Source organism: Lepisma saccharinum, chromosome 19, assembly GCF_977018435.1.
Source record: "Lepisma saccharinum chromosome 19, izLepSacc3.1, whole genome shotgun sequence".
Classification (NCBI taxonomy): Eukaryota; Metazoa; Arthropoda; class Insecta; order Zygentoma; family Lepismatidae; genus Lepisma; species Lepisma saccharinum.
Window position 1 is genome coordinate 8,403,623 of NC_139247.1, and position 26,619 is coordinate 8,430,241.

Genomic DNA, 26,619 nt, shown 5'->3' on the forward strand with positions numbered 1-26,619 from the left:
ACTCATTTAAAACCTTGCATTCTGCTTTTTTGTTTTTCTTTCTTTTTTTGCCATTTGCCTTTGTCCTGCCTGCCTGCCCGGAAATCCGGCTTATCGGGGTCCGGATTAAAGAGGTTTTACTGTATTTATATTTTAGATATTTTGGTTTTCTTCTATTGATTTGTACTGAAAACAGAATCTGTTTAAAAAGCGCAGCGAAATCAATCTCCCCGCCATATCCAGCGATTGTAAACATGAAATCTTATCTCATGCCAATTCTCGTGTAATCTATAATAGTAGGAATCTCGCGAAAAAAGAAAAAAAGTTTTGTGATCTGTACCAATAAAATTTAATGTTTAGAGGAGGCTTGTTCCTTTCATTAGCCCGTTACCTAATTCGTACAAAAATTAATGATTCAATGCTTCCCTCTTTATGTGCGTATAAGGTAAGGCGAAGTTCCCAGTTCACATTTTTCACTATGCCATGAGGCATAAAGGGGGATATGTGGAAGGGTCCCGTACATTCTGTCGATCTCGGTTATGTTAGAGGTGCTGTGATCAGTACCATGCTCAGGCCACCTTTGCCCCGCCAGGTACCCATTTATTCGAGGCTGGGTGAGCCCCAAAGCTGAATTATGTTGCGACAAGACCGGTAAATACCGATCTTATGTCACCCACCACGAGAATCTAACCATCTAGACACCGAGACTCCTTCTTTAAGTATAAAGGTATCACATTGAATTATCTTAGCTCTTGTCTGCTCTGTTTCCAACGAGTTAACTGCTCGAGTTTCGATCTCGTTACGGGTTCGAATTTTGGAGTGGACATAGATGTCTTTTGTGAGCGTCCCTTCATCAATTTTGTCTCATCTTCACTCGTTCTCGTCGTCGCTATTAGCCGAGGGTGCAAGGAAGGCAACGCAAAATAACAATAAAAGAAACAATATTTTCGTAATTCACAGTATGTCTACTAAGCTTTACACTGGCAACATTGTAAGTAGAGATAAAAAGAGAGTTCTGCGACAGAAAGTGGTGCTTTTTTTGCAACCTTAACGGAAAATATCATAAGGCAAACGCGAAAGTGGTGCGCTCGTGTACTTTTCTTAGTCTAACTTAACCTAAAGCAAGGAGCTGGCAACCTTGCTTCAGGCTTGCCTTATGTAGTTCCAGTGCATAAAGCAATGTTGCCAACCTACTGGGCTCTTGCCATAGCCTTTTACGATGGGGGATTCTGGAGAGAAAAAAATTGAGAGTTGGCCCACCCCCCTTTGACTTAGGACCACCAAACTTGGTATATCGACAAGGGTGGGGCATGTAGCAATACGTTTTACTATTTTTATTTTTGCCCCTATCTCTAACCGTTCTCGAGATATGGCCCACCCCCTGAAATTTCGGGGGTAGGCCATATCGATCGTTGCGCGCTGAAACTTGGTATGGGTATTCTCTACTATCATAAAATCCTTCTTTGAAATCAAAATCGCGGTCTGTTTTGCTCTATCTCTTACCGTTTTCGAGATATTTGACATTTTAAGTTTTGTTATTGAGGAAACCTAGAGGGGATAAATTTGGTTCTATGACGACCTATACCAATTTTGGTAGAGGAAGACAGAGGACACCGAGACGATGTTAACGCAAGAAACCCCACGTTTCTGCGACCATCCGTTCGAAAGTTACGAAGTCTAGAAAAAATGGAAATTTTTGGAAGTTGGCCCACCCCTTGACTTAGGACCACCAAACTTGGTATACGTAATCTACATTACCTAAATCGACAAGGGATATCTAGCAATACCCCTTAGGATATTGCAATTTTTGCTCTATCTCTTACCGTTTTCGAGATATTTGACATTTTAAGTTTTTTTTATTGAAAATTTTCGGAGGAGAGTGGCGCCATCTGTTAGTAAACAAAGGAACTATCTCAAGATGGGTGGTGCTATCAGCACCATCTATGAGGAAACAAAAACACTAGGTGTTTTGGTGGGTCTAAAAGGACAAATAGGATCTTATCTGGTATGTTGATTGTGTGTTAGGGAATAATGTAAGTGGTATTGTCATATATTAGAGCGCTCTTTTGATAATTAACTTATAACCCTACACAGGCTGCCGTAATTAACATAAAATATCCCGCCCCTGTTTCTTCTAGCTTGTGCAATGTCAGTTTGGGTAGGATCATAGGGTGAAATGTGATTCTCCTATGATAATATCTGGCTGACTAGCATATGCGATTACGAAGGACATGGCTGTGCATGTGACTTCTAGGATCAAGCCTATGAAATTGGGGTCCTAGTAGGTTGAAACAAATGGCGGGATATTTTGAAATTTTTTTTGCTTAAACAGTTAAAATTTATTTAATTCAGACATTAGATGGATTTTTACAAATAAAAAAAAGTTAGGAAAATTGTGGCTTCTACCGCTCGACAAGCAGGGGTGCTTTCGCAGCGCATGCCATTAGTCACATATGAGAGAGAAAAATAATATTATTTGACAGTCTACAGATCTGAAAAAAAAAACAGTTTTTGGTTCAACTTGCTGTCGAGTATAAAATAAAATAACCATGCCTATGAACTTGTTTTGATTCAAAAAGCAGACTGTCATGGAAGCACCGAGTCAGGTTGCAAAGGCAAGCTTCGACCTGTTGCCGTTCATGCTATCCAAACTGAGTGGCTTGTTCATTATTCACAAGAACAGCATTTGGACGAAATACGACGAGGACGTTGGCAATACATTTTACGTCTTCAACAATAACTTAAATTTCTACAAGTTCCCAATCAGCGGTAAACTTAAGCTAACTGTCAATCCAGAGAATGTAGGTGAAGTCAAGGTTTCTTTCGGCAAGAATATTTATCGCCTCAAGCACGATAGGATGAACAATGTCACCATGTACGATGTATCTGCCGACGATTGCTTGTACGTGGAGTTGCTGGGTGATTACGACAAACTCATCCCGCTTTTTGTGGAGCTTCAAATAACCTATCCTATAATAAATAAAGAACCATAGTAGCATCAATGTCTAACGACATTTTCGGTCACACGAAACGCGACGAGCAAAGCGACGAGCTTCTCATGCTCGACGTCAGGGTCAAGAAGCTGAGAAGCGACCTGCAGGCCCTGCAGTCCACGCTCAACTCCAGCCTCCAGTCCGAGATAGCCAGCATGCAGTCTCAGTGCCTGGACCCTGTACTCAAGATCGATGCAGAACTCAAATCGCTGTTGCAAAAATACACCGACTTTGCGTCGATAGACAACCTCGAGAATCTGGCGCTAAGCGTAGGCAAGCTCCAAAACGAACTTCTGAAGCTGCAGCAAACTCAGACCTCCGACGTGGAACAGCTGAAGCAACACTTGCAAGACCAAACTTCCACCATCCAAACCGAGCTGCAAACCATCATCCAGAGCATCAAAACCCAAGATGACTACAATCGCGTCAATGCCAGCATTGCTAAATTGCGCGAAAAGTTTCAATCTTTCAAAATCCCTATGTTGGAAAGTATCAATGCAGAGCTTCAAACGGATGCTTTGCACGCAGCCATCACCGACGCTCAAAGTAAACTACAAACGCTGGAAGACTTCATCAACAATCTACCTTCGTCCAGCGAACTGAATGCTATTGCACGCAGCGTTGCCAACATCAAGCTCCAACTCGAGACCTACGAGGACTTTGGGAAACTGCAAGGTACCATTTCTCACATCGAGGATGCACTTGCCGTCATCAAAAATGATCTAGCGAATGTTCACGAGGCACTTGAATCCAAACTGCCAGGTATCAGGGACACTTTGGCCAGTGTTCAACAACAAATTACCAAGCTGGAAAATCTAAACACCGAATCAGAGTTGTCGCATTTTCATCACTTGATTGACGACATACAGACTAAGCTGGAAACACTTTAAAAATCCACTCCCACCCAGGACGACATAACACAACTGCAGGAAGGTATAAGCGCTGCTGCGAATGCATCGGAGTTGGATGCTGTGAAGAAAGCTCTGGAATTGCTTCAGAACACGGTGGCCACCCTGCTACTTCGCAGGAACTGAAAACCGTGAAGAGGACCCTGAACCGAATACTCAAATCGGACGACATTAAAAACATCCAAACCGAAATTGCAACGCTTCGGGATTCCACCTTGCCTACCAACCAGAACGTCGGCGAGCTACATGCCTTGTTTGCAGAAATTAGGACCCAGGTCCACGACCTTGCAGCTCAAAACTCCAAGTTGACACTTGTGGAGAGCCTGCAGCAAATTATCGCCAACGTAAAAGAGCAAATTGGTAGCATAGAAGCAGGCCAGGAATCTGCCATAGCTAGTTTCAGTACCCAGCTGCGCGAGTTAAACGAAAAATTGAAGGGATTCGTTGTCGACGTGAAAATCAAGCCCGACTACGACACTGTTGTTGGTGCTATCGAGGAACACTTGGAATCGGTAAACGGTAGATTGGAGGATGTGAAGAGCGAGGTTCGAACCAACGTAACTACCCTGAATGCCAGCATCGACTGTACAGAGAGTTTACCTCCCCCTTCAATCCGAGGGTCAAACTTTACATGCTGACCCCTGCCAAAGCCTATCACCAGTTTTGTATTGCTGGCACACTCCAGTTCGTCAAGGTTTCTTATTGGTCTTTACCTCATGCTTCCCACTACCCTACCATGACCGTAACGAACATTGGGGACAAGCCTAAAATAAGAGAAGTGGAGTTGGTTGATTTTATCCATCCCGAAAGTCGCGAGACAGCCTATGCCGAAGATGACACTCAAATTATCGACATAGAAATAGGGGACAAGCTGCATTGTCTTCGGCCAGAAATCCCATCCAAGTTATATTCTTATTTTCGCATCATGTCTAGGCAAGCTATTGTGAACGAGCTGCACAAACCTGCACGACGAAACTACGAACGCTTACCGGTGGTCAGCAAAGGCATAGACGACCTGTGGCAGGCTGACCTCGTGGAAATGAACAGTGGCAACTTGAAAAATTTACATAAAATCAACAAGGGCAACAAGTATCTTCTCACCATCATAGACACATTTTCAAAATTTGCGTGGGCGTTACCCCTCAAAGCAAAAACAGGAACCTGTGTAGTGGAAGCATTCAAATCTATTATCAATGAAAGTGGCAGGCAACCTCGCTTTCTTCAAACAGATAACGGGAAAGAATTCTACAACTCTGTCTTTCAGCAATTCATTCAAAAACGAAATATTCAACATTACTCAACTTATAGTCACATCAAAGCCAGCATAGTGGAACGTTTCAACCGAACTGTCAAAACACGCATGTGGAAGCAATTCACGCTTCAGGGAAACTACAAGTGGGTCAACATTCTACCGGAACTTGTAAGCGATTATAATCACAGTTTGCATCGCACGATACGCATGAAACCAGTTGACGTTAACAAATCTGACGAGCAGCGTTTAATTTCTACAGTTTATTGTCCAAGGTATAAATTTACGAGCAAGAAACCGAAATACAAAGTAGGAGACCAGGCGAGGATCAGCAAATTGAAGCGTACGTTCGAGAATGGCTTCACCAAAATTGGAGCACGGAACTTTTCACTGTGGTTCGAGTCTTGCCGGGGGCGAGGTACACGTATCTAATAAAGGATGCACGCGACGAAATTTTGAAAGGACGATTCTACGAGGAGGAACTTTCTAAAACAAGACACCGGGACACCTACCTCATCGAGAAAATCCTGCGCAGGAAAGGTAAAAAACTATTGGTTAAATGGCTGGGGGCAAGCTGGATCGACGTGGACGAAGTGATTGTGTGACATGTGTGCGGGATGTGGTGAGACGACTGCCAGATACATCCGCGGAACTCTCTAAGAAAAACGGCGAGCTTCTGCCTGACAATATTCGCTGTCTCGTCGTCGGACCCTCGGGTTGCGGGAAGACAACGTTGGTTGTGGACAATTTCTTGCTTGCACCCGACTGGCTGGATTGGAAGAACAGGCATCTGTATGTTTTCTCCAAAAGTTTGGAGCAACCAAAATACCGTCAGAAGCGAAACTGTACGACGGGCTGGGCATTGCTACTTTTGCTTCTGAAGTTATATGGCTGGACCGCTGCCGCGATAACTCGGTGATGGTCTTCGACGATGTAATCCTGGAAAACCAAAACGAGATTGGCAATTTTTTACTCAGGGCCGCCACAGGGGCACGGACTGTTTCTACCTTGCACAGACTTTCTCCAAGATCCCCAAGCAGCTCCTTCGGAACAATGCTAATTTTATTTGTTTGTTTCGTCAGGATGCCACCAACCTCAAGCACGTTCACGATGACTATGTGAGTGGAGATTTGAGCTACAACGATTTTTCGAAATTCTGTGCGTCGTGCTGGAATAAAGATGATTTTGGTTTCGTCACAATTGACATGACGAGGAAACCCAATAACGGAAAATACAGAAACAAAATTAATAATTTTCTAAACGTTGCAACGTTACAAGAAACGTCTCAAATAACTACATACATAAAAAATGAAACATAAACTTGCAGACGACAACTTGAAGCTGCGCGACTTCCTGACGAAACGTTTCAAAGGGTGGAAATCCGAGAATCGTGGAATTTACGAACGGAAAAAGCAACAGGACCAACCTATCATCGATGCAACCAGCGGACTCGGTAAGGAAATCAAAAATATCACCCAGCAAAACAAAGAGCTGATCAACGAGCTCGTGCCACTCACTGCTCAAAATTATACCATACCAACACCGATATCCAGTATTCACACTACCCCGTACGAACTTTCGCCGCCACCGAAACGTCAGGCTCTAGGCAGCACCTTTTCGGAAAATGTAGTCGAGCTGGGACCGTTGGCGAGGGATTATCTAAACACCGGGAAATTCGAGAAAGACGAGGTTTTAGGATTGTACCCGACCATGGAACTCAACGAGGGCGTGGTTTGGAAGATCGGAAAATCGAAAGTCACGTTCGAGGGTGACGACGTGAAAGTCAATTTGGGAGAGAAGGACAGCTGGAACAGGTATCCCGGCACGGTTGGACTGTGGGAACTCACCAAAAAGCAGCCAAGAGATTACACAGACGAGGATTACCAAAGTTACAAGGAAATTTTGATCATGACGGATGCCTTGTACCAAAACAACGACGCTACGCAGAATCGCGTCAAATCCAGCAGCGGTGAAAAATACAGGAATCTCATCAAGCCGATATGGAACCAGGTCAAAACAGGCAGCGGCGTCAAACTCTACAACACCCTGCCGAAGGAGTTTGTGTGGGTGGACGACGTGAGAAAGCTCGTGGACCGTTTGCTGGTCATTGCAGGCGAAGAGAATGCCGGCAACCGTAATTTCCACAACGAGAAGGTGGGCATCGTGGACGTGATTAGCTCCAAGCTTGCCACCTTCATCGTGAACGACAACAAGGCATAGGGTACCTCATCAAGATCATCAACACCTTACCTCCGAAATTTTGGAACGTGGCCGAGGGTCGAGGTCTCGTGAACGACATAATCAACAAGCAGCCCTTCAAAATGCACCTACCAGGTTACCAGTACTGCGGCCCCGGAACCAAACTTAATCAGCTTCTGGAGACAGGGGACAAGAGTGTGAATCCCCTGGATGCTGCATACAAGGATCACGATATTGCCTACAATACTAATACCGATCTCGATGTACGTCATAATGCTGACAGAAAGTTAGAGCACGCAACTTTCGGGAGACTCGTCAGCAGAGACGCCTTGCTGGGTGAACGGGTCGCTGCATTAGGTACGACCATCGCCATGAACACAAAACAAAAATTGGGGTGGGGTCTATATATAACAACCTACCCGAACTGCTCTCTAAAAATATTCAAGCTCACACAATATATAAATAACATATCGTAAAAATGAAACGCAAGGGTGTAGTATACCAAATACCTTATTCGAATCTGAAAACTCTGGGTGCCCTCGATGGGTTACTCACCAAGAAAGAGCGCGAGAAGAAACATTCTTGCTTGGTCAAAGGACACGGAATAAAATTGCTGCTCAGCATCCCTAAGTTGAAGCGGTTGCAACATTCGCGAAAGCAAGAGAAAAAGACCGGAGGTTTCATATTCACCATCCCGGCCATCCTGACTGCTCTGGGTGCTGTGGGTAGCTTGGTCGGCGGAAGTGCCGCTATCCTCAAAACCGTCATCGATGCAAAGAAGAGCAAGGCCGAGTTGGAAGAGCAAAAACGCCACAACCTGGCAATGGAGAAGAAGGGGAAAGGCGTGGGCAGGAAGCTCAAAGCTTTGAACAAATTTAAAAAAAAGAAGAGCCGCTGTCCAACCACGATATTGATGCTCTGATCGAGCCGTTGGGAATCAAGCACTTCAGGGGTGTTTTCATGTCCGATTCTCTACCCTATGTTGTGAAGAGAAAAGAGTGTGGTGTGGTTTACCTGGACAGTTACGAAAATCCAGGTACACAGGATTTGCTACTTGAAAACCAGCAAAAACAAAGCATTTGTTTTCGATTCATTCCGCGGTGTGCCACCTGCTGGGTTTGTAAAGTACCTCGGTGCTTCGAGTCTCTACTACAACGACGAACGCATGCAAGGTTTCGACGAAGTGAACTGCGGCCATCTCTGCATATCAATGCTTGTGTTTCTGTCTCAAATAAATAACCCTACGATCGAGGATTTTCAAAAAGCATTGTGGCACCTGAAGCACTATGGGAGTATTCCATCTCACCAGCGAGACTTTGGTCTTAAAACTCGTGTTGCACGACGACATCATCTATCCTAAATCAATTGCTCTTCGTGCATTCTACAGCATGTACCTGATACCCAATGTGACGGTGCATAAAAACACAATCAAAGTTGGCAGCGACAAAATCAGCATCATTCCTGGTCAGTACAACCTGTCTACCTTGCAGGCTCACTTGCCGAGAGGTGTGCTACTTTCTCAAAATTCAGTCACTTACAGAGTTGAAATTGTGTTTGCAACGGAAACCGTGGACCTGGGTACAGCCGGAGAGCTCCTAGGATTCGAAAACGATGCCAAGCTCGAACCTGGCATCAAGCACATCGGTGCCAACATTCCTAAATTTCTAGCCATTGAGACTCTGAACGTCCACTGCAACGTAGCGGAAGGCATGATTACCAAATCCTTGGACGGCATCCCGGGTAGCCACAAGCAGACCGGGATCATTGCCACGTTCAAACCAAGTTCGGAGTTTATGGAGCCAATCATCTACACACCCTCCTCACCGATATATTTTCCTGTATCTCGTAATCGCATAGACAACATAGAATTAGCAGTGACAAACGAGAAGGGTGAGGTGGTAAATTTGGCCGGAGCCACGACCACTGCTGTCGTGGAGATTAACATATAAATAACCATCATGTAACAAATCGAAAGTTACGAATTACAGTCCTTTCCTCCCAACCGTCGTACGTTTGCCAACCTCAACGAACCGAACCGAGAGATTGAGTTTGATGTGGGCGTCGGGGATGGATTCATTCACCCTCACAGAGCTGATTTGTACGTCAAGTTTGGTGTAGTGAAAAGAGACAGCGGGGAGGCATTCGCCACCAACACAAACCTGAGGCTCGTGGACAATTTTGTACCACACCTGTTCACGCAGATTGAAATTAGGAAGCACGGCACCGTCATCGATCGAGTTGACAACCCCGGGATTACCTCGACCGCCGTGGGAACACTCAAACTGTCCAAAGCTGATGTTGCTTACTATCAAGCAGGGGGATTCGAAGCAGGTACAAAAATCATAACAAAAAGCCACACAGTTCTGTTTGCCATGCGACTGCTGCCCGGTTTCTTCTCCGACTACACGGAGATCATGTGGAAGGGTGGTTTGCGCGTCACTTTTCGCAGAGATGACAACGACAACGACGCACTGATGCGCTACAGCACTTTGGGCCCGGACGGGACTACCCCGCTTCCCAACACACTACTCGACGCTGCCAAGTGTCTTGTAAGGTCCATGGAGCTGCGCGTGCCAGTGGTAGAATACGAATCAAACTATGCTCTCAGGTACAAAGCCGACATCCTGAAGAATCCTCAAGTGCCCATTCAGTTTTACGGTTACCAGTGTGTGCAAAAACCTGCTTCCGGCAATCATTTCGAATTTGACGTAAGCACGCAATTCAACAGCATCCTGTACGACATGCCAGATTTCGCAACTGTTCTCTTCCAAACAGGAAGGGACAACAACCAGGAGAAAGATTCTAGCCAGTTCGACAACTGTAAGATTAAGAACATTTACCTCAAAAATGGTAGGAACGAAGAACTACAACCGAAACATCGCAGAAGAGGACTACCTGAAACTGTACGAGGCGTACACACCTTACAAACGAGTGACTTCGGGTAACGTGGATGTGTACTACAATCCAAACGAGTTTATAGCCCGCAGACCCATGTTCGTCATCAACACATCTAAAAGAAAGCGTGTAGTTGTTGACGATCGCACCAACATCAATATTGTGTGCAACTTCCACGATGCTCTGCCTGCGGACACACTGTGCAGCGTCATCCTTATTGCAGAGAAAACTTTTGTGTATGATGTCAGGAACGAGCGAGTAACAGAGCAGTTTTAAATATGCATAGGAAATAACAAGAAATAAAAAAAGCCATGCTTGAGCGCGCAAAGGAACTTCCCCTTTGGCCCTGCACATGCCCCAAATTTTCGTCCCGTAGGACACGGCGGGAATTAGTTCCGTTAAAAAAATATACATACTATATATTTACTGACATTGTTAATTTTTTGTATTCTTTTGTGTAGGTCAACAAAAAATTCTGTTGATTGAATATATAGTATGTATTACAAAAAAACCGTGAAATTAATATTTTGAAAAAAATATCCCACCTCCACCCTCTCGTTTTGCATTCGAGGGCAAATAAAAAACACTAGTAAATCAAATTTCTTTTATTTTTTATTTTGGACACACAGAGCAAGTTTTACCTGTTTTCAGGCGATAGTGACCTCACGGCAGGGTATGAATCCCACATTCGAGAACACATCTCTTGTCGTCTCGTGCATCCAGAGCAATTTTCCTGACGGTGTTGGTTGTAAGTATATGTTTAACACTCTGGATGCGATACTCTTTTCGCAGAATCGGCTTTTTGGTTTCGAGGCACTCGACGTAGTCTTCAAACTTGAGTTTTCTCTGAACCACCTGCTTGCCTATGCCTTTAGCTTTTTTGGTCACAGAACTCTCAGCTTGAATTGCATATGCTTTGGCACGAAAACCTGCAAACTCTAATATAATATCCCCATCTTTTTTCGTCCTTAGTTTACCAGGCACTTTTTTGTTTCGAGCCAGGATTCCATATCGATTTGGTTGGGGATAGCTCGACGTGTCGAACAAGGTAACGAGAGCTGGAATCGTGGTGATATCTTTATATGCGTTAGCAGTGTGGGCGTGATATACCAGACTGTCCATATCTGTGTAGAGAAGATTGATGTTCTTACAATAGTGCAAGCGTAGAATATCATAATATATCTCGTACATTTGCAGCTTGCTTAACTCTAACACTGTAGCAACAACATAGACTGGTTTGTTGAGCTTTATCTCACCACGATTCATGTGTACCAAAGCAAGCTGTTTGTTGTAGATTGTTCGAGATTTAAACAGTGGGCTTGCAACAAGTTTGCGACAACGGTCGACGCTAGTAAGCAACCTTATGTCTTCACGATTTCGCGTGTTTTCCATTGTTTTACCAAATATTATATTATTCATATCCTTAAAAAAAATTGCGATCACGTTCCGAGGTAGCAGCAGTACGATGTTTAGTATTGAGGTCGATGTATGGCTTCAACCAATTTGAATGGTTGAAAGTGGGAGGTCGCAGAACACATCCTGCAGCTTCTCGGAAAACTCGAGGTCCACCTCGACAAAGAAGCCTCGTTCCGAGTCGTCGAAACCTTCTACGTCGAATTTGGAAGGATCAGCCCACTCAAATCCTCCAAATGGAAGTTTTTGCACCATGGAGTGCACGTAAAGATTATTAGCATCCGTGTACATGATATAACTGAATGGTTGAGAAGGGTCGTACCCGGTCGACATGTGTTGGTTGTTGGCGCGAGCGTACTGTTGTGACACCTAGACCATGCCACCCCGAACAAGCTTTTCCACAAAAAGCATCATGTCCACATTGGTAATAAGCTCGAGCTTGACTTTTGTTAGAAGAAGCATGGCCGACCATGCCAGCCCGGGGAGACCGTAGAATTATGCAGGGTCCAGCTTGTAGATTTGCATTGCATTTGCGCGAAACGCTTGAAAGACGTCTGCGAGGAGTGTTACATGAATTTTTTAATAGGCATCGTGGTATTCTCCAAAATTTCGACAACCCCGCTTGAGCCACATGGACTGAGCATGCTGATATTCTTCATCGCTGATGCACGAACATCGCAGCCGGCTGTGAAACTTAGCCTGGGAGGCAACAACTTCTCCTCGAACTTGAAAGGGTTGCTGACATGCTCGTAGGGTTAGACCCCCTTACACCTGAAGAGACTAGCATCCAAGTTCGGGAAATTGGCTGAGGTAATAATTAGTTGATTGTTGTTGAGCATCCTAGCAAGAGCATCGAGGCCTGCTTGGAGAAACCTCAGAGAATCGAGAAACCGAAGTTCTATGCCTTGCACCCATTTAGAGATGGCAATATAGTGCTCCTCATTTTGTGCTACAATATTAATGCGCGCATTGTCGTATCCGAGATGCCTGATAAGGTGGTGAAAATCGTACCCGGAGCCGTTATGGAAGAATACGGGGACGAAGCGCGGGTCCTTAGCCTTCAGGTTGCACCCGTTACACCAAGAATCAATATAGCTTCCGGTGAAGTGATCGTGGTGTCGAACCTTCTTTTTTTTCCTACTATCAATAAATTTTTCGTTACAAACTGGACAGTGTGTAGCCTCTTCGTGTTTACGCTTTTCTTCGATAGTTAAGTCTCGCATAGCTACAGGATCGAATAATACTTCTCGTATCTCGTTCACTCCTACAATCATCCTCTCCAGAAAATGTTTGGCTGCATCGGGACCGCGATATACATATGGCTCAGGGGCAATTATTTGATTTCGTCGCACCACAACATAGGCAAAACTGGAGACCTTGTGAATTTGACAAGGCGTCGTAGAAGAAACTTCTGGGTTGGGTTTACAGGTGGACAGCGGTTCAAGGAAGGCCTCTAAATCTGCAATGATGATAGCAGGGTGCTCTCCCATAGCACTATGCGCCCGAAATTGCTCCACAGTACCAGGCTCGGGGAAGACTGCAACCCAAGGCCTGTTGTCGTTACAATAGCGCATGTGGTGTGCAAGCTTCTGGGCAGCAATGTCGGGCCTTGAATGTGTTGGTAATCTTGTGGTTTTTGATTATCGATCGTGGACAAGCACCTGCGACAGACTACAATGCAACAATTATGCTTCCTCTTTTGATCTGAGACTAACCGCGAGAGAGAGCGAATAAGCGTGTAATGATGGCAAGTCTCGTTCTTGATAAGTAACAAATTAATTTCTTGTACAGCTTCACCTTCCATGTTGCTCACTCGAATAGGGTATACAATATTTGTGTTCTTAATAAGGCCGTAAACATTGATAGCTAGTTGCAGGTTTAGTAAGATGTGTACACGTGTCTCGAATTTGTTTATGTCCGACAACTGAACTAGGCAGGTAATCCCAGCCATCGCATTTTCTAATTTTGATTCGTACGGTATGTAGTGGGTAAAACGATGCGGATGATCTTTCCGGTGGATACGATGGAGCGCTGCCAGCACCGACCAAAGAAAACATTTTGAATCGCTATTCTGGATGTTTAGAACAGCCTTCTTGACTGCAATTATTGCCGGCAGTGAAACATAACTAGACCCAGACAGTGGAACAAACTTGTTAAGACTTAATTTAAGTTTATGCGGAGTACCACACAACGAACCACCCGAGCCTTCAGCCTGATGTTCTTCCTGTTTGGCAACCAGCTCCTCCAAGAATTTGTCGTAGATACTCTCGAGGTTGGCAACATCTGCCAAGTGCAATATTTTTGCCTTGGTATTATGGTGAAAGCTGTATTTCTCATCAGATGGTTTTTTGTATTGGCATCCCACCGATGCATAAAATTTAGTAGAGCTTAAAGCAAGTACATCACTTGAGATAGAAATTATCTTGGGTCGCACACTCTCTAGGAAGCTACGTACATCGCATAAATATATCTGAGGTAAAATCAAAATCCTCTAATATATGATCAAAAGCAAACCGGCTTGCTTTTGTTGGCGACTTGACGCGTTTGGCAGATGGTAATATGTTAAAAAAAATCTGCTTCAGCCTTCCTTTTGACCGATGTCGATTGTTGCAACACAGGGTCTCCAGTACCCTTGGAATTAGGCATATGCTTTTTGACATGTGCAATTGTAAAGTGTTTGTTACACTTAGGACACAATTCGGTTGCTGTTAAATGCTTGCCAGGCACACAGGTAGGACTAAGTCGTCCATAATGAGCACTGGAAATATTTTTTTTACATGTAATACAAATCTTCGTAGGACGCATATTTTTGGGGGTGTTTATTTATATATGTAGATATGCTGATGTATGATTTTTTTAGATGTCGAATCCACACGTACTGTTGTACAATTAGCTACAAAATGTTGTACAATTAGGTATAAAGTGCAGTACAATTAGGTACAGAGTATTGTACAATTAGGTACTGAGTGTTGCACAAATATATACCCCAAAAAAAAGCACTACAAGAAAAATAACTACTCTTCAATCAGTCTCACAAAAACTCAACTACACTGCACTGTGTATACAATTTTTAAAAATCAAACAGAAAATAATTGCTACTCACCATGTAAGGCAAATCTACGAGGAACACTGCGACAGGACGTCCGTACCCTTTAAGCTGCTCTCGCAGACTGTGACTGACTGCTCTGGCCCCCCTTATATAACCTCGGTTTATTTGTGACGTATTTTCCCTCCAATCAGAAGAGACCACGTTAAGTATGACGTATTTTTCCACCAAACAGAAGAGACCACGTTAGATATGAATCATCATATTACGTCATAATTTGTTGCGCAATCAGAAGATATAAGTCATCACATTACGTAATAACTTGCCGCAGTGTTGTGCAATCAGATGATATGAGTCATCGCATTACGTATTTTTTTAACTAATCAGAAAACACAATATCAAAATCATTCCCCTCTAGCGCAGGCTAATTACTGCTTATATATTTACAACTTTCAACCCCTCAGATTAATGTGTAATGACCGATATATACAAGTACATAGATTCTGTTATTATTTTGAGGGGTCCTATATTGGACACACTATGGGGTCCACATTGGGTCATGAGCTATATATAAAAAAACATCGCTCGTGGCAGTAACTTCGCAAAACTATAGGACTAATAACACAGTTACCATATACTTGGCTATTAGCTCCATCTATTTTTTTATTAATATATTTGTAAAAAATCCATCTAATGTCTGATAGAAAAAAATGTTAACTGTGTAAGGAAAATTTTTGCAAAATATCCCGCCATTTATTTCAACTTACTAGGACCCCAATTTCATAGGCTTGATCCTAGAAGTCACATTCACAGCCATGTCCTTCGTAATCGCATATGCTAGTCAGCCAGATATTATCATAGGAGAATCACATTTCACCCTATGATCCTACCCAAACTGACATTGCACAAGCTAGAAGAAACAGGGGCGGGATATTTTATGTTAATTACGGCAGCCTGTGTAGGGTTATAAGTTAATTATCAAAAGAGCGCTCTAATATATAACAATACCACTTACAATCTTCCCTAACACACAATCAACTGTTATTTCCTTGTTTTTTCGATAACGTGCACAGTGAGTGTTTATGCTTATTTGTCCAAAATACATAAAATCCATAATATTTCAATAAATATTGCAATGTGTAAATTATAAAAATGTAACATCTAAATGAATTATCTATTAGAACAGAATCTAACTTTTCATTTGATATACAGGGTGTCATTTGAATCGTGCCCACGGACCACAGATTCATATAGAGGACATCAAAACAAACAACTTTTCTCAGTAACATTTTTCTTGTTGGTGCATCGATTCGAAACTACAGCCGTTCCAAAAAAAGACCGTTTTTCCAAATGGATGCTGACAACCCAATATATTTGATCGTATATGTGACGTCATTTCCTGCGGCAAAACAGCGCATAGCAGGGTTGCAAGGAACATACAAATTTTGTAAAAATTGACTAACTACCAACCACATGATTAGGTGTAAAACGAATTAAGAAACGCGTGCAGTAGACCGAACCTCATAGCCTACCAGCCAGAAGATCAGCAGTTGAAATGGTAAACACGTATTCAAAATGAAGTGTCAATATCGAATTTTGTATTGCCCTTCATGTCAAATAAAAACAATAATATATTTTATTGGACTTGCAGCTAACATCTGGCTGTTTACGCCCAGCTAGATGTCAAATATTTGCAAATCTCATTGCAAGGTTGAAATCTACAGGTTTGTCTCCAGATGCCTTGTGGTACTTTTGTACTGATAACGGAAGTAACCGAGGTTCACGTTGTTACATTATGGCTAAAACACGTACAACCACAGTAGCAATCTAATTATGAATCAGTAGTGAATATACTCCTCTGTTCACAGTTGCAAACTATTACATGTGTATCTGGTGATAAATAAACACAGTCGTCGGAAAGCTTGTATTACTACTACATACTTATATCCCTGTTTTTTCAACCATTTTTGTCACTTGCCTCATAATGCCCTGAATATACATTATGTGTTGCTTACCTTTGGAATTTTCAGTTCTTTCATTTCCATTTTGTCACCTGTTCAGTGTGTCACAGGCAACTAGTATCAGAAGAATTGTAGATGCCAATTTCGTAACTAGATTTGAAAATACCGTGCGTCCATTTCGATCTGCAGCCGAGAGATCGGGAGAAGCGTGGCGGGCGGCGCTGGCGGAGATGCCGACATTTGCGGCCTGAAATGCCCGCTTATTTTTATGGACATATGCAGACATTTATATAAATATTGCAAAACGAGCACTAACCTGTGTTATAAGAGTATGGTTTTAATTTTAGTAGCTTAGTGGCTGTATGTGCTGATGATTTTGACACTACCATCTCCTGTGAAACACGGCGTAGAGGTTTGTTTGGATAACTTTCTAACGCTGCCCCAATTTCATCGAGTTCATCGAGGAAGCTCACGAAAACCATTGACTTTTAATGGTTTAGTCGGCAGCGTAATCTTGATACAGTGTTGCACATTCGAAACCTCCAAACGATCCCCATCGACACAAAACTCTTTCAAGGATATAAACTTAAGCAGGACGTTGCTGCTCAAAACTATGATTAAAATGTTTTATTATCAGTGACTCTTATCGTCACTTCTAAAGCGTATTTTTTGTGTATATAATTGCAGAACTTGGATGAATTACAGATGATGAATTATAACCCAGGTTAGTGCTCGTTTTGCAATATTTATATAAATGTCTGGATATGTCCGTAAAAATAAGCGAGCATTACAGGCCGCAAATGTCGGCATCTCCGCCAGCGCCGCCCGCCACGCTTCTCCCGATCTCTCGGCTGCAGATCGAAATGGACGCACGGTATTTGACATGAAAGCTGAGACAAAAGAGATATAACCACTTCCACTTGAATTCTATTTTCATTCTACCATTTTTCGTATTGTTTGTTTACTTCCTGTTAGGTTAAAGAACGTGTTTTCTCGTTTTCTTTTAGTTTATTTTTGCCATAAGGACATTCCGTCCGCTGACGCCATGCGGAAACTTTCTCTAAACAAAACGCTGCGCCTGCGCTTTCGCCTATAGTGTCCCATATGTCTGTAAAATAACAGGTTTCACCAAATTCACGAGCCCAGTTATTTTCGTTGAATGCGTTCATTTCGTTAAGACTTTCGGAACGCACCCAATGTGTGTGTGTGTGTATCTATGTACGCGCGTGCTTATAATATGTATGTGTATTCTGCTACGTACAAAAAAGTATCCGCAATTTGTGAATATAGCACAAAATACGTGGTTAATCATCAACATTTATTTTGTCGTCTTCAAAAATAGGCCCTATCAGATGAAACACACATATGCCAACGCTTAACCCAGTCTTCAAAACAGTTTTCAAACGCAGAAGACGGTATCACCCTAAGTTCCTTCTGCGAATTTATTTTAATGGATTCAATTGATTCAAAACGCTTTCCCCGAAGTGGTAACTTGAGTCGTACGGAACCATATCTGGAGAATATGGGGCTTGGGCGAGGACATGTGTTGAGCTTTTGGCCAAAAACTCGCGAACAGGAGTCTACGTGAGCGACGACGCATTATGGTGGTGCAAAATCCAAGAATTGATTTTTCATAACTCTGGTCTTTTCCGGCGAACATTCTCACGCAGACGCCTCATAACGGTCACATAAGGCTCTTTATTCACAGCTTGCCTCGCTGGAAGGAATTCTGAGTGCACAACACCACGATAATCAAAGAAAACAATGAGCATGACCTTTATTTTTGAGCGACTTTGGCGTGTTTTTTTGGGTTTTGGTTCATTTTTGAAGCGCCATTCCGAAGATTGTGGACCTGTTGCATGTCATACTCATACACCCATGTCTCATCACCAGTTATGATGCGTTTCATGAAGGTGGAGTCACTAGAGGCTCGCGAAATCATGTCTTCAGCAACATCCCTGCGATGTGTTTCTTGCAGGAAATTCAGCTCCCTCTGAACAAGTAGTGCCACGACGCGTTTCTTGCCTAACACATCAGCCAAAATGTTGTGAACGGACATGTGTGATATGTCAAGCTCACGAGCCACCTCTCTCACACTCACACGCTGGTTTTCAAGCACCACTGTCCTGATTTTAACGACGTTTTCGTCAGTCGTCGACGTGGAAGGTCGACAAGAACGGTGCAAATCAGCAATAACTTTTTCTGCCTTATTTGAAAGTCTTGTGCCATGCATACGCTTGACACGAATCACCAAAGGCCTTTTGTAGCATTTTCAACGATTCAGCACACGACAGTCCGTTGGCAACACAAAATTTTAAACAAATTATTTGCTCGATATTTGTCTTCATTCTACAAATAGCAAGACACTTGTCAACACAACTAACGTAAACAGCTGCTGTGCACAAACTGATGGATAGATTACTTTACCCCTCTGTGTTGTCATTCAGTACAGTGCTGCCATCCTACGGACAAAATGGATTCTCGATACCTCCAACGTGGGACTTTTACTAGCCAAATTCTGGGTCCTTTTTTTACTGAAGGTATATATATACAGGGTGTTGCAAAATTCCGTTTACAACGCTTGGGAGGTGAATCGCCAAGTAAAAACAAGGAAAAAATGTCATGTGAAAAAATGTCGAAATCGGCACCGTTTACGAGTGACAGGCGTGCGAAAATCGCCTCACACCATGTGTAAAGCACAATAACTCAAGAAGGAAGAAATATATCAATGTCGGATTAAAAGAATAGAAAGAAAGTCGTGCCTGACGAATACAATGGTGCAGCAATTGAGGCCCAGCGTAAATTGCGCAAGGAGACTCTCAAAGAAAGTGGGGAATCGCCTGATGGAAAATATAGGAAATTTACTACTATTTTCTACATAATGTTGAGATCGGAATGTAGGCAGTAAGAAATGACGACGTATGTCCACATGTCCCACTACTGCTGGGACACCGTCCCACACTCGCGAAATAGGAAATTCACCCGAAAATGACGCTATGCCGTCAGATTACGCTGAGATTGATTTCAGCTAATTTATACAGAAAGCTACACTAGAGGCGCTGGGAGTGTAGGTCACCTGTTATGTATTAGCGTTGGTGGATACTACGTAGAGAGTGTAGTCGACCGTTGTTCTTCCTGTCTGTTCTGCGTCTCGCAGCGTGGAGTTTAGTCTGGCGTTTGTGTGTGGTTGAATTGCGCCAAGGAATATTGTACGTAGAGTACGTATTCCCGTGTTCTTTCTCGGTTTGCAACAACTGCGTGGACACCTGTGTGACATTACGTGGGTGCTAATCACGGTAGTTGTGATCTGTCACTCGGAGGGAAAGTGCCCCTGTTGCTGGGCAGTTCTTGAAGAGGACAATGGTGGAGTACTCTAGCCACGAGCTTGCTGATATGCATCTCGTTTATGGAGAGGCAAACCGAAACAGCCGTGAAGCAAGGCGTTCGTATCACGAACGTTTTCCCAAAAGGCGGTTACCAGCACATGCACTCTTTCAAAGACTTGATGCTCGACTGCGTGAAACTGGATCTCTACTACCCCGTAGGTGGGATTGTGGAAGACCCCGCACTGTGCGCACTGTGCAATTTGAAGAGGACGTGTTGGGCGCGATACGAGACCGTCCTGGCACCAGCACACCTGTCATTGCTCGTACGCGAGAAACCCACCATAGCAATGTGTTCCGAGTTCTTCAGGAGGAGAGATTGCACCCATACAAATTGCATAAGGTGCACTACATACTGCCCACGGACTTTCCCCTACGCATGGATTTCTGCCAATGGTACGTGCAAGAAACTCTTGCCATTCCAGATTTCACAACAATAGTTTTGTGGACCGATGAGGCAATGTTCAACAGGGACGGCATGTTCAATAGCCACAACAGCCACGTCTGGGATATGGACAATCCGCATGCAATCATTGTGCGCAATCATCAACATAGGTTCGCAGTGAATGTGTGGTGTGCGTAGTAGGTGACCACTTGATAGGCCCGTATATTTTGCCCTCTACTTTGTGTGGTGGGAATTATCGGGTGTTTCTACATGACGTATTACCTGAACTTTTGGAAATCGTGCAACTGGCAAGTAGACAACGTATCTGGTTTCAACACGACGGCGCCCCCGCACATTTCGACCGGGGAACCAGGCCCTTACTCAACGATATTTTCGGCGATCGTTGGATTGGCAGGGGTGGGCCTTTGCCGTGGCCACCTCGTTCCCCCGACCTCACACCACTGGATTTCTTTGTATGGGGAGAAATGAAAAGGCTCGTGTATGAAACCCCTGTGGAAAGTGTTCAGGACCTCGTTGCTCGTGTTAGTGTCGCTGCTGGGACAATTGGTGACATGCCAGAGGTATTTGCGCGTACTAGACAATCAGTGCTTCGCCAATGCCATCTTTGTCTTGAAGTCAATGGCGGACATTTTCAACAACGTCTCTGAGTATAGCGGTGTTTGTGAGCCCCTATCAGCACCCCATAGTGTCCTTTAGTGAAAGGTGCGAGTGAAGAAGCTGGAGATCGCTGTACTTCATACCATCGATCTGCATGTGCGGAGGTTGTGCGCTTCTCAGTGGAATTCCTTCAAGATGTGCTGTGCCTGGAAATGTTACATGCCATTGTGTGCGTTTTCTCGCCATTCTCCGTCTTCATTCCTTCGAGGATTACCCACTTTCTTTGGGGAACTCTCTTGTAGTATGTACAGCCTGAATTCATGTGGCCATTGTTTAACTTTTGTTTTTCGTACTGCAAAGTAGTGTGTCAACATTAAGGGATTGCAATCGTTTTTTTATGATTTTCCGGTTTTTTTTCCATTTGGGATGATGTCCCAGCAGTAGTGGGACATGCGACAACTTGGTTTCTTTTCTTCTTCCTACCGCAATGTGAACCGTGTACAACAGGAGATTTGCAGTTATTTTCCTATTTCCCAGGTGTGGGCCGGTGTCCCAGCAGTAGTGGGAGATGTGGACATACGTCGTCATTTTTTACTGCCTACATTCCGATCTCAACATTATGTAGAAAATAGTAGTAAATTTCCTATATTTTCCATCAGGGGATTCCCCACTTTCTTTGAGAGTCCCCTTGCGCAATTTACACTGTGCCTCAATTGCTGCACCATTGTATTCGTCAGGCACGACTTTCTTTCTATTCTTTTAATCCGACATTGATATCTTTCTTCCTTCTTGAGTTATTGTACTTTACACATGGTGTGAGGCGATTTTCGCACGCCTGTCACTCACATACGGTGCCGATTTCGACATTTTTTCACATGGCATTTTTTCCTTGTTTTTACTTGGCGATTCACCTCCCAAGCGCTGTAAACGGAATTTTGCACCACCCTGTATATATACCGGGTGGGGCACCTCAAAGTACCATAGCGAACAGTTCTGAAACGCGAAGGTTTACGGCAGTTCTGATGTCACCGATGTAAATGTGGTCAAGGGGCCCATTGGACAGAGCATGTCTGGTCTCTAGTCGCCTCCTTGAAGTCCGCCATCTTGGATTCAGCTCATGATTAGTCCTATCATCAAAATGTATGTAATTGGGAGGAAAGTATATAATCAACGTTCCATTCGAGGATAATAATGCATATATGAATGCATACTGAATTGGTAGTTTGTTTACCATTATGATTAATATGCTTAAAAACATATAAACATCCTTCATGAATATTTGTCGCGAATGACAATTGGAAGTTCCTTCGGTACTATTATAGTATAAAGGAAACATCTATAAATCATATATTTCGCACTTTTTTACATTGCTAACGTACTATTTTGGAATGCGGAAGGAACATTTCCTAAGGTGAAATAATGCATTTCTAACTAAGATAATGTCTATTTCTTACATTTCCGAGTACTTACTGTTATTTGTTATTTCCATTCTGTAACACATTATGGCGGGCGATAGCGTGCTGGTTCAGGGCGCGTTGTGAGAGTGTTTTGTCGATTTATGCAGTGTTGCAACCTCGTTCACTGGAAAATACCTACTTTCGTGCCCGGATTTGAAATTATGCTAATACGTCGCAAACCATTGACGTTAGCCTCACAAACCATTGATGTTAGCCCCACAAACCATTGACGTTAGCCCCAAAAACCATTCATGTTAGCCCCAAAATCCATTTTCCGTAAGGTTAGGTTAGGTTAAGTTAGGTTAGGCAAGCATAGTTAAAAAGAAAATACTCGACAAGTCATGTTCTATTGAAAACACGGCGAGGCTGAAACACTGACTATGTGGTTGCGTCATCTTAACACACGGAACATTGTACTCTCGTGCAGAAAGCAAATGGCGGCAGCAGAAACAGCGTGTCGGACAGAGATTTTCGCAGATAACGACATGTTTTCGCATTAAAATGGATCAAAACTACATTCGCGAACTTCCACGGCGCTACAGAAAATGATTTCTGTAAGTACTTTCTCCTGTAAATTTGAAGAAATCTGTTTCCCTTATACTATAATGTTACCGTTTCTTTTCAACATAAGTAACAAAGGTTTGTACTCTGAAGTGCTTACAACATGTAATTCTACCACAATTAAGGACATGTTATTACAACTTTGTATGTGCATTTCATAGTAAGTACATACTGCTTTATAAAATTGTTACTAATTTTGAAAGACTGTCTTAAAACAGTAAAGAACAGAGTTATTACCACATTCTTGCTGCTACGAAATTTCTTATTAATCATTCTATACAGAGATTGGTGATATTGTATTATCAGTATAGTACAGAGTAGTACCATAAGGTGCAGTACAAAAAAGTATATTATATTATATTAAAATATGTCAAGTGACATTGGATAATTGAACAATATAAAGAATTATTTTACCAATATTAGTAATTATAAATAAGATTTGTATAAGTTCAGAGAGAAATATTGCTTTTTATGTTGAATACACATGATGTGTATTGCAGTATATCAGAAGTTATGTGTTAGTAAATAATTGGGATATGCGTGCATATTGCTTAAATTGATAATTATCCATCGGCTCATAGGGAATACCTACTATAATAATATAAATAACTCCCTTGTTCAAATAGTTTCATACCATTGCACAACTGTTGAAAATAAGTAACTTAAATTATGTGAACAGCAAATCTTGACAATTACAAAGGTTATCTGATTGTTAAAATATATCTGTTATATTCAGGTTTATTATTTGCAATATAGGCCAGCGAAGATAAACATCCTAGTCTTAGAAAATCTGAATACCACTTAAGTTGAAATAATTTTTGGAATATAACCTGCAAATATAATTTATTCTTGAAATGATATTACATACATTGATAGGTTGTTTACATTTGTGATGTAATATCATTTCAAGAATAAATTATATTTGTAGGTTATATTCCAAATACCATTTTAATAATACCTACTATTAAGGGATATAGAAGAATTATAGTTTAGAATTTAGATAAATATAACCAATTTCAGAGGTTATCTGCTTATCCTTGACTCTCTTAACTTGCATTATTCAAGATCATAATTTGAAAATATGATCTACCGCTACCAGAATAATTAAATTTTAGAATACTTATTGATTTAATTTGTAAGGAATTCTTTGCATGTTGAGATTTAGAAAGATTGGCCGTTGATTGATATTGAGACATGATTCATTTATTTTGAAGTGTACTGTTTGCGTTGTAATGATATATAAGTCTTGAGAGCAATAACTACTATTACTGCGACGACGGTCTCTGTAAAAACGTAAATTTCAAAGAAGATTTGGTTTAGGATTTGATGTTATTGTTGGCTTAAGAAGTGATAGCGTGTTAATGGTGAACATTTTGCAGAGTTTGAGGCACCCATTATTGGAGCCGTCATAATACGGATTGACATTGTAATAATATTGAACAAAACAGAGTTCAGAGTGCCCCACTTGACCACCAGTACTGCTATGACGGATGCGGGCTCGCTGCCACGACAGTCCTACTAACATACCACGTAAACCTTCGTTTCTGAACTATTCGCTGTGGCATTTTAGGTGCTCCACCTGATATATATATATATATATATAAACTAAACTCCGTGGCCTAACAGTCCACGAAGAGCCAGGACCTGCCAGAGTGGCTTTTTCATTGGTTGACGCGTGGTCAGCGCATCGGGCCCCATCTAGGGCGGCGCCAGGGACGGTGCTTGCGCGCCCCTTATTTTTCTTCCGCATCCCCTTTTCAGAACCTATTTCGTGCCGAAAACATTAAGTATTACAATATCATATTATGTCATGTCATATTGAGCGCCGAAGGGATTGAAGTCACACCACTGTTATTGTGTACAACAGGCATGCATTGAGAGAAGCCTCATTTACTTCTCAGTATTTTACGGCAGCTTCTATGACATCAGAGGCCGTTGTCTTTCTATCGTGAGCATTGTTGTTAGGAATTATTTATTTCAAAGGTCTGTCTGCATTTTCATTGTATTAGTACACAATTCACCAAATATTTAAACACTGTGGAACATATAGGGTTATACTGGAACTCAACAGTTTTAAAATATGTACTTTTATTTGACAATAAACATAATAAATAAAATAACACTTTCTGTTCTACAAACGTTATGATTTTACATTACTCGTCTTTCCATGAGAGAGGAAAGAAAAGACCATATGTACTACTTTTACCAGCAAGATCGTACGAATTTAGAAACAATCAAATGACATAGCTGGGAAGGTATCAGTTTTCACTTAAATATGTATCGGGGCTATTCACCGGATGTTTACATTTTCGTTCGTGTTGGACGCAGGCAGGGGCGCTACTTCCGGTTTTGAAAGAATAACATGGATTTCAAAGGTGTAACGGTAATGTCTCACAGAAAAGGTGACAATCCTTGCATGACTGTTGGTTTCAACACAAGGTTGAGAACAAATATTATTTCTCGGGTATCTATGCAAAGTTTTCAGAGAGATCCGATACCAAAAAATCAGTAGATTCAGGCGGTAAAGCGAAAAGACTGGACACAAACACGAGGGAGTAGGCTCTATAGTCGACACTACATCACTGGAGTAAATAAAATAAAAATATTTTACATGTTTCAAAAATAATTGTCGAACGCACATGTGTTGACAATATTTAAAAATTGGAACAGTAGTTGTATTTGACCTATTATAAACCCGAGAAATGATGAGCCCCCCTCAGGCAGATTTGGCTACACTTAAAACTAGCTCAAGATGTGCATATGAGCTTATTGCTTAAGTGTGGTACTCTGTCTAACCCAAGATTTTTGTAAAAATGCCCTCGGGAATTTCCCGTGAAATGATGAGCCCCCTCAGATTGATTTGCCTACACTTACAAAAGCCACATCTGTGAGATTGTTGTCCATAAGCTTGTTAAAAATATGCCCCTCTTGATATTGTTATGGCTACACTTAAAACTAAGCCAAAAATGCTCATAAGAGCCACCCACATACACCCACATCCACACACACCCACACATATTTACTTCCGGTCCACTTTCGGTCCACTTCCGGTTTACTTCCGGTTTACCCACTTCCGGTCAACTTCCGGCCCACTTGTGGCCTACTTGTGGCCTACTTCTGGTTTATTTCTCTTGCATCATGTTGTGCAACAAATTATTACCCAATATTATGCAACAAATTATAAGGCAAGAGCTCTTGCATCATGTTGTGCAACAATTTATTACCCAATATTATGCAACAAATTATGATGCAAGAGCTTTTGCATTACATATCAGTTAGTATTGTAAGAGTGGTTGAAGAGTACAGATGTGTTGTTGCAGTGCTCCCCATATTTTTTAAAAAACACAAAAATATAGCAGATTTGTATAAATTGAATTATAGGTTTGTTTCATTTAATATACAGAATATTTTATTATTCATATAAAACATATTTCTAATATATTGAACAAAGGGTTTATATCTGCCCCAGTTTGTTATACATGACACATGGTATTAGGTCATTGCCTTTCTAGGACATGCCTGTGTAGATATGTATTTGTGGTGGCTTAGTGCTTCTGTAGATTAATACTTAT